The sequence below is a fragment of the Aotus nancymaae genome, unplaced genomic scaffold, assembly GCF_030222135.1.
Source record: "Aotus nancymaae isolate 86718 unplaced genomic scaffold, 86718_ANA_hifiasm-v0.15.2.pri h1tg000014l, whole genome shotgun sequence".
NCBI lineage: Eukaryota > Metazoa > Chordata > Mammalia > Primates > Aotidae > Aotus > Aotus nancymaae.
Genome location: NW_026988425.1, coordinates 24,780,516 through 24,789,694, shown reverse-complemented (window position 1 = coordinate 24,789,694; position 9,179 = coordinate 24,780,516). Strand labels below are relative to the sequence as shown.

At 37.8% G+C, this 9,179-nt stretch overlaps 1 long non-coding RNA gene across 1 annotated transcript; it reads right to left on the bottom strand.

The window, feature by feature from the left end:
* Nucleotides 1-5,295: 5,295 nt before the first annotated feature.
* On the bottom strand, nt 5,296-8,830 carry LOC110569238 (uncharacterized). Its single transcript, XR_002479361.2, has 3 exons — nt 8,738-8,830; nt 7,875-8,043; nt 5,296-5,338 (listed from the first exon to the last, which is right to left on the bottom strand). It is a non-coding gene; the product is annotated as an uncharacterized LOC110569238 (long non-coding RNA).
* Nucleotides 8,831-9,179: the final 349 nt, after the last annotated feature.

The window sequence follows — 9,179 nt, the reverse complement described above, 5'->3', positions numbered from 1 at the left end:
CGTATTAGTGAGAACACGTGGTGTTTGGTTTTCTGTTCTTGTATCAGTTTGCTGAGAATGATGGTTTCCAGCTTCATCCATGTCCCTGCAAAGGACATTAACTCATCCTTTTTTTATGGCTGCATAGTATTCCATGGTGTATATGTGCCACATTTTCTTTATCCAGTCTGTCATTGATGGGTTGGTTCCAAGTCTTTGGGTTGGTTCCAAGTCATCACTATTGTAAACAGTGACACAATAAACATACGTGTGCATGTGTCTTTATATTAGAACGATTTATAGCCCTTTGGGTATATACCCAGTAATGTTATTGCTGGGTCAAATGGTATTTCTATTTCTAGATCTTTGAGGAATCACCACACTGTTTTCCACAATGGCCACAGTGTAAAACTGTTCCTATTCCTCCACATCCTCTCCAGCATCTGTTGCCTTTAGATTTTTTAATAATCGCCATTCTAACTGTTGTGAGATGGTATCTCAATGTGGTTTTGATTTGCATTTCTCTAATGATCAGTGATGATGAGCATTTTTTCATGTTTGTTGGCTGCATAAGTTTCTTCTTTTGAAAAGAGTCTGTTCATATCCTTCACCCACTTTTTGATGGAGTTGTTTGGTTTTTTTTCTTCTAAATTTGTTTGAGTTCTTTGTAGATTCTGGATATTAGCCCTTTGTCTGATGGGTAAATTGCAATTTTTTTTTTTCCCATTCTGTTGGTTACCAGTTCATTCTAATGATTGTTTCTCTTGCTGTGCAGAAGCTCTTAAGTTTAACTAGATCCGATTTGTAAATTTTGGTTTTTGTTGCCATTGCTTTTGGTGGTTTAGTCGTGAAGTCCTTGCCTATACCTATACCCTGAATGGTATTGCCTAGGTTTTCTTCTAGGATTTTTATGGTGTTAGGTCTTCTATTTAAATCTTTAATCCATCTGGAGTTAATTTTTGTATAAGGTGTAAGGAAGGGGTCCAGTTTCAGCTTTCTGCATGTGGCTAACCAGTTTTCCCAACATCATTTATTAAACAGGGAATCCTTTCCCCATTGCTTGTTTTTGTCAGGTTTGTCAAAGATCAGATGATTGTATGTGTGTGGCATTACTTCTAACACCTCTGTTCTGTTCCATTCATCTATGTCTCTATTTTGATACTAGTACTATGCTGTTTTGATAACTGTAGCCTTGTAGTAAAGTTTGAAGTCAGGTAGTGTGATGCCTCCAGCTTTGTTCTTTTTGCTTAGGATTGTCTTGGCTATGCAGGCCCTCTTGTTCCATATGAAGTTTAAAGTGATTTTTTCCAGTTCTGTGAAGAAGGTCAATGGTAGCTTGATGGGGATAACATTGAACCCATAAATTACTTTGGGCAGTATGGCCATTTTCACGATATTGATTCTTCCTAACCATGAACATAGAATGTTTTTCCGTCTTTTTGAGTCCTCTCTTATTTCCTTGAGCAATGGTTTGTAGTTCTCCTTGAAGAGGTCCTTCACATCCTTTTCTAGTTATATTTCTTGGTATTTTATTCTCTTTTTAGCAATTGTGAATGGGAGTTCACTCATGATTTGGCTCTCTGTCTGTTATTGGTGTACAAGAATGCTTGTGATTTTCGCACATTAATTTTGTATCCTGAGACTTTACTGAAGATTGCTTATCATCTTAAGGAGATTTTGGGCTGACACAATGGGGTTTTCTTAATATACAATCATATCATCTGCAAATAGCGACAACTTCACTTCCTCTTTGCCTAATCGAATACCCTTTATTCCTTTTTCTTGCCTGATTGCTCTGGCTAGAACTTCCAATATTATGTTGAATAGGAATGGTGAGAGAGGGCACCCTTGTCTAGTGACAGTTTTCAGAGGGAATGCTTCCAGTTTTTGCCGATTCAGTATGATATTGGCTGTGCGTTTGTTGTAAATAGCTTTTATTATTTTGAGATATGTTCCATCAATACCTAGTTTATTGAGAGTTTTTAGCATAAAGCACTGTTGAATTTTGTCAAAGGCTTTCTCTGCATCTATTGAGATAATCATGTGGTTTTTGTCTTTGGTTCTGTTAATGTGATGGATTACATTTATAGATTTGTGTATGTTGAACCAGCCTTGCATCACCGGGATGAAGCCTACTTGATCACGATTGATAAGATTTTTGATATGCTGTTGCATTCTATTTGCCAATATTTTATTGAAGATTTTTGCATCAGTGTTCGTCATGGATATTTGCCTGAAATTTTCTTTTATGCTGTTAGGTATCAGGTTTTGGTATCAGGATGATGTTTGTCTCATAAGATGAGTTAGGGAGGATTCCCTTTTTTGGTACTGTTTGGAATAGTTTCAGAAGGGATGGTACCAGCTCCTCTTTGTACTTCTGGTAGAATTCAACTGTGAACCCATCTGGACCTGGCCATTTTTTGGTTGATAGGCTATTAATTGCTGCCTCAACTTAAGACTTGTTAGTTTCCAGGAATTTCTCCGTTTCTTCTGGATTTACTGGTTTATGTGCATAGAGTTGTTTGTAGTAATCTCTGATGGTAGTTTGCATTTCTGTGGAATTGGTGGTGATATCTCCTTTATCTTTTTTTTATTACATCTATGCTATTCTTCTCTCTTTTCTTTTTTGTTAGTCTGGCTAGCAGTCTATCCATTTTGTTGATCTTTTAAAAAAACCAGCTACTGGATTCATTGATGTTTTGAAGGTTTTTTTGTGTCTCTATCTCCTTCAGTTCTGCTCTGATCTTAGTTATTTCTTGTCTTCTGCTAGCTTTTGAATTTGTTAGATCTTGCTCCTCTAGTTCTTTTATTTGTGATGATAGGGTGTTGATTTTAGATCTTTCCTCACTTCTCATGTGGGCATTTTGTGCTATAAATTTTCCTCTAGATACTGCTTCAAATGTGTCCCAGAGATTCTGGTACGTTGTGTCTTTGTTCTCATTTATTTCAAAGAATATCTTTATTTCTGCTTTCATTTCATTATTTATCCAGTAGTCATTCAGGAGCATGTTGTTTAGTTTCCATGTAGTTGGGAGATTTTGAGTGAGTTTCTTAATCCTGTATTCTAATTTGATTACACTGTAGTCTGAGAGACTGATTGTTATGATATCCATTCTTTTGCATTTGCTGAGGAGTGGTTTACTTCCAATTATGTGGTCAATTTTAGAGTAAGTTCAATGTGGAGCTGAGAAGAAAGTATATTCCATGGATTTGGGGTGGAGAGTTCTGTAGATGTCTATTGGGTCTGCTTGGTCCAGATCTGAGGTCCTGGATATCCTTGTCAATTTTCTGTCTTGTTGATCTGTCTAATATTGACAGTGGAGTGTTAAAATCTCCCACTATTATTGTGTGGGAGTCTAAGTCTCTTTTCAGGTCTCTAAGAACTTGCTTTACAAATCTGAGTGCTCCCATATTGGGTGCATATATATTTAGGATAGTTAGCTCTTCTTGTTGCATTGATCCTTTTACCATTATGTAATGTCCTTCTTTGTCCTTTTGATCTTTGTTGGTTTAAAGTCCATTTTATCAGAGACTAGGATTGCAAATCCTGCTTTGTTTGGTCTCCATTTGCTTGGCAAATCTTCCTGCATCCCTTTATTTTGAACTTATATGTGTCTTTGCACGTGAGATGGGCTCCTGAATATAGCACATCAATGGATCTTGACTCTTTATCCAATTTGCCAGTCTGTGTCTTTTGATTGGAGCATTCAGCCTGTTTATATTTAAAGTTACTATTGTTATGTTTGCATTTGATCCTGCCTTTCTGATACTAGTTGGTTATTTTGCCCATTAGTTGATGCAGTTTCTTCGTTGTATCAATGGTCTTTAGCGTTTGGTACATGTTTGCAGTGGCTGGTACTGGTTGTTCCTTTCTATGTTTAGTGTTTCTTTCAGGAGCTCTTGTAAGGCAGACCTGGTGGTGATGAAATCTCTCAGCAATTGCTTCTCCATAAAGGAGTTTATTTCTCCTTCTCTTATGAAGCTTAGTTTGACTGGATATGAAATTCTAGTTTGAAAGTTCTTTTCTTTAATGATGTTGAATAATGGTCTTACAGTTTCTGCTGAGAGATCTGCTATGAGTCTGATGGCCTTTCTTTTGTGGGTAACCTGACCTTTCTCTCTGGCTTCCCTGAACATTATTTCCTTCATTTCAACCCTAGTGAAGCTGACGATTATGTGCCTTGGGGTTGCTCTTCTTGAGGAATGTCTTTGTTGTGGTCTCTATATTTCCTGTATTCGAATGTTGGCCTGCCTTGCTAGGTTGGGGAAGTTCTCCTGGATAATATCCTGTAGAGTGTTTTCCAGCTTTGATTCATTCTCCCCATCACATTCAGGTACATTGATCAAATGTAGATTAGATCTTTTCACATAATCCCATATTTTTTGGAGGCTTTGTTCATTTCTTTTTACCCTTTTTTCTCTGATCTTGCCTTCTCATTTTATTTCATTGAGTTGCTCTTCAATATCTGATATCCTTTCTTCTGCTTGATAGATTTGGCTATTGAAACTTGTGTATGCTTTGCAAAGTTCTTGTGCTGTGTTTTTCAGCTCCATCAAATCATTTATGTGCTTCTCTAAGCTTGTTATTCTAGTTAGCATTTCCTCTAACCTTGTTTCAAGGTTCTTAGTTTCTTTACATTGGGATAGAACATGTTCCTTTAGCTCAGAGAAGTTTGTTATTACCCACCTTCTGAAGCCTGCTTCTGTTAATTCATCAAACTAATTCTCCATCCCATTTTTATCAGAACTCAAGTGCTGTGCTGGGAGCTCTGTTGCTCCCTTCAGAGCAGTTGGGCAGGGATGTTTAAGTCTGCTGCAGAGGAACTCACAACTAGCCCTTTTCCCAAGCGCTCTGTTCCAGGAAGGTGGGCTTTATTTATAAGTGCCTGATGGCTTGCTGCCTTTCTTCACAGATGCCCTGCCCTGCAAGGAGGGAGTCTAGTCACAGTCTGCCTACAAAGGTGTTGCTGAGCTGCCACAGGCTTCACCCAGCTACTGTGTAAACTTTCTATGATTTTGTTTATGAAGGCCAGTTTAGAGCTGCCTCGGTAATGGTGGACTGCCTTGGTAATGGTGGATGCCTCTCCCCTCACTGAGCTCATTGGTCCCAGGTTGAGCTCAAACTGCTGTGCTTGCTGCAAAAGTCTCAAGCCAGTGCTTTTCAATTTGCTGGTCTTTGTCGGTGTGGGACCTGCTGAGCCAGATCACTTGGTTTCTTGCCTTCAGCTCCCTTTTTGTTCAGGTGAATGGGCAGCTTTGTCTTGCAGGCATTCCAGGCACCAGCTAAAAGGGCCACCCATGTTTGTGCTGGAAACTCGGGGTGCTTGTCAGCCCTGGTGGGAATCTCCTGGTCTGTAGGCTGTAAAGACCATGGAAGAAGAACAGTATCAGTGCCTAGTGTCCAGAAAAAGTCCCTGATGACCTCCATTTGTTGAGGAGGATCCTCCAGCCTGTTGCACCTCCTAGGTGAAGCAGCACCCCACCCTGCCTCTGTTTGCCCTCCTTGGGCTACACCCACTCTTCAACCAGTCCCATTGAGTTGAACCTGGTATGTTGGTTGGAAATGTTGAGATCACTCGCCTTCTGCATCACTCTCACTGGGAACTGTGTTCCAGAGCTGTTCCTATTCAGCCATCTTGGCAGAAGTCCTAATTTTTGTATTTTTAACAGAAATGGGGTTTCACCATGTTGGCCAGGTTGGTCTTGAACTCCTGACCTCAGGCAATCTGCCTGCCTCAATCTCCCAAAGTGCTGGGATTACAGATGTGGGCCACTGCTCCCAGCCTAGAGATGGAGATTTTTAAATAAAATTAAAATTTCTAACTGCTTTAAACTTTTTAAAGAGGAAAAGGGGAAATTTTGAAATAAATGTATGTTACCCTGTTAATCAGCTTCCAGTCTGTTAACATTGTTCTCAGTTGATCTTTAGATAACAATCAGTATGTATTCAGAAAATTATGAGCTGTCTAATTCAGAGTAAAAATGATTGACTCATATGTACCCTTTGGATCTTTTGAAAGAAATAAGTGGAAGAAGGAAAGTGTGATATTATTTCAAAGAATCCTATTAAAAGATCCCCTATTTATTCATCTAGTGTAAACTAAGTCAAGCTTGTAAAGCCAATGAATTTGATAAAGTGAAGGGATAATGGTCTGGTGTTAAATTGCTGGGAACAAATTTTGTTTTACATTAATTTAACTTATTAATGCTACTTTTTTTTTTAACTGTCCTCTCTTGAAAAGTATTTTAGGGATCCGAAGCTGTAGAAATAGGCTAACACAGTCAATGGACTAGTCAACCTCACATAGTAACATACCACACACAAAGGGACGACCTGAATTTTGAAATGAATATTAAGTCACTTTAAGTTCTGTAATTTAATAACACAGTATGCAATTGTCAAATAAACTGTACTTTTCATTAATGAAGTGAACGTTCAGTAGTTCTCAGTTTTGTCTCTTCTGCTCCTGCTATGCTGGTCCTGGGGTTAACTAGGACTTGCTTCTCTGTACTGTCTTACTGCTTTCCTTGTCAAAAAGAGAACAGAGCAAAAACAAGACAAACATCAAAGCAAAAAACAATAGACCACTTCCCTTCCACATTTAAGGTGAATGCTCAGTTAGTTACAGCAAGCCGTAGCACCTTATATCCAGCCTCCTACTGACAGATCCTCTTGGGATTCTCACAGATATCTCCAATTTAGCAGGACAATTCCTCAATAGCCATTCTTACCCCTTATCCTTATTTCATCTCTAATTTACTCTCATCTTAGAATTGTCCCACCATTCTTGTTAAATGAAGGAACTTCAAAATCAGTTTGCCTATCCTTAACTCATTCTCACCTGAGATTTAAAAGTAAACCTTCACAAGTTAGTGTTAAAAGGATACTCCAAGCTTTCTTTTCTCATTCATCTTGCCCCGACTTGTTTATTTTCTGGACCTCTGTGATAGCCCCCCAAAATCATGCATCGGGCTCTGGAAACAGGTAACCTTGCTTAGCTGTAGTTCTACATCTGTAGATGGGAATACTAAAATTACAATTGACTAGCATTACAGAAAATATAAGAAAGTAAAGAGCCAACCAAACAATGGTTCAGACTTTGCAGATCAAGAGGCAAAAAGAAGAATATTGCAGAGCTACTTTGATGATGGGAGGACACAAATGCCTTCCCACTTTTCAGACCTGTGGTGGTTGATCCAGTTCAGTGTCATGGGGTGTGCCCAGTTGCCCTCAGCTGGAGACCTTCTGAGTTGGTAGATCCTTCAGGAGGATCTCATTATCCTCTTCAATCTCTGCCCAGTGACACGCTCATCTTGGTGGCCTCCAGGAGAGCCCAGCCTTCCTGACTTGCCTACTGGTCCTAGGTGCTAGGGACAGAGAGAGAACAGGGGCAGAAGGGCATGCCAGGCTGGGTCTCCATGGCCACTAGTGCCATCTTCCAGGGTTGTAACCAAGGACTATACAGATGCACATGGTGGGCAGAATTTGACTCGTGGGCTGTTTTCAAACCCCTGAGATATTATAGTATATAACAGATTTAGGATAGTATATGGCACACACTGAGTGCTCAATAAACAACTATTACTGTTATTAATAATAATAACACCACCTTAAAACCACTAAGCCTTTACCACTGGATTTGGAATAATTGCAATATGCCTAACCTGACCTATAAGGATCTTCATGATTTAGTTTTTGTTCTGTCCTTAACCACATATTCTGCCACTCCTCCTTGCCCGTGACAGGTAATGGAATGATGTTACACTCAGATCAGGTCCCATGTTGGACTTTTCTCCTCTCTATAGCTGGGTAAATATTATTCCTCATGAATCCACTGAAAGCTCAGCTCATTAGTGAGATCTTCCACCTGCCCTTACCAAGAAATACGTCTTACCTGTTATTATGTACTTTAGACCTTGTTTATTTCCTTCTTGGTTTTTAAAACAATTCCAATTACTTCATCGAAGTGGTTTTCGTTTTGCTTGCTTGTCTCTTCTGCTGAATTTTAAGCTCCATGAGAAAAGGAATCATGTGTGTCATATTTATCTTTATATTCCCATAGCCTATAACAATGGCAAGCATAGAGTGGTGATAAGTAAATATTTCTGGGTTGTAAATAAAGAAAATAGTGAACTATATTTGACTAAGTAAACCATATTCCCCAATTCTTTGCCTAAAATTAAAAAAAAAAAAAACTTGGATCATTTTCCCAAATTCAACCCTTATTTGCGTCATTTGTTGAACAGTGTTGAATAAACACATAAGCATATATTTTAAATTCTTATAAGTGAATGCATATCTGGGAACTAATTATCATACAACCTCTTCATTTCTCTTGGTTTCTAAATAATGTGTTATTTGTAAAATATATTATTAGATTTTCAGTTCTTAAAAATGCATTGATAGGTTCTTGAATATTAGAATAAACTTTGTAAATGAAGAGGGATAAACAGATCTAATTTTTAAAAATTGTTACTCTTTGTAACATTATTAAATTATTGTAAACATTTTCACGAGGCTTCTAATTAAAAATAATTTACATGAACAATAAAGCAAAACTTAAATATACAAAAATCAGTACCAGTTGCTGTGGCTGATGCTTATAATCTTAGCACTTTGGGAGGCTGAAGCAGGAATCGAACTTGAGGACAGAAGTTCGAGATCAACCTGGGCAACATAGGGAGGCCTCATCTCTACAAAAAAATATTTTTTTAATTAGCTGAGTTTTGTGGTGCATACCTGTAGTCCTATACTTACAAGGCTGAAGCAGGAGAATTACTTGAGCTCAGGAATTCAAGTGAGCTATGATCATGCTACTGTACTCCAGCCTGGGTGACAGAGTGTGTCCTTGTCTCTAAAAAAAAAAAATTAAAAAATTAATTTTCCATTAAATATTTAAATAGTGATTAAAATTATTTAAATTGGTTTAATAAGCAATTAGCTTATTAAAATTAAATCATCAAAATTAAATCACAAATATAATTAATCAAATTACATTGAATGTTTTGGCGATTTTAAACTCTGACAAAAAAAATCTTCAATTTCTTATGACAATTGATTACAAAGTGAATTATTATACTATTATAAAATTTAGGTGTCAGAATTTTGCTGCCCCAATTTTAAATTAGTAGTTTTCATTCCCTGTTTTTTTGTTGCCTTACTTGCCCTGAATTAACACCATAAAAATTTTGTAAATTAC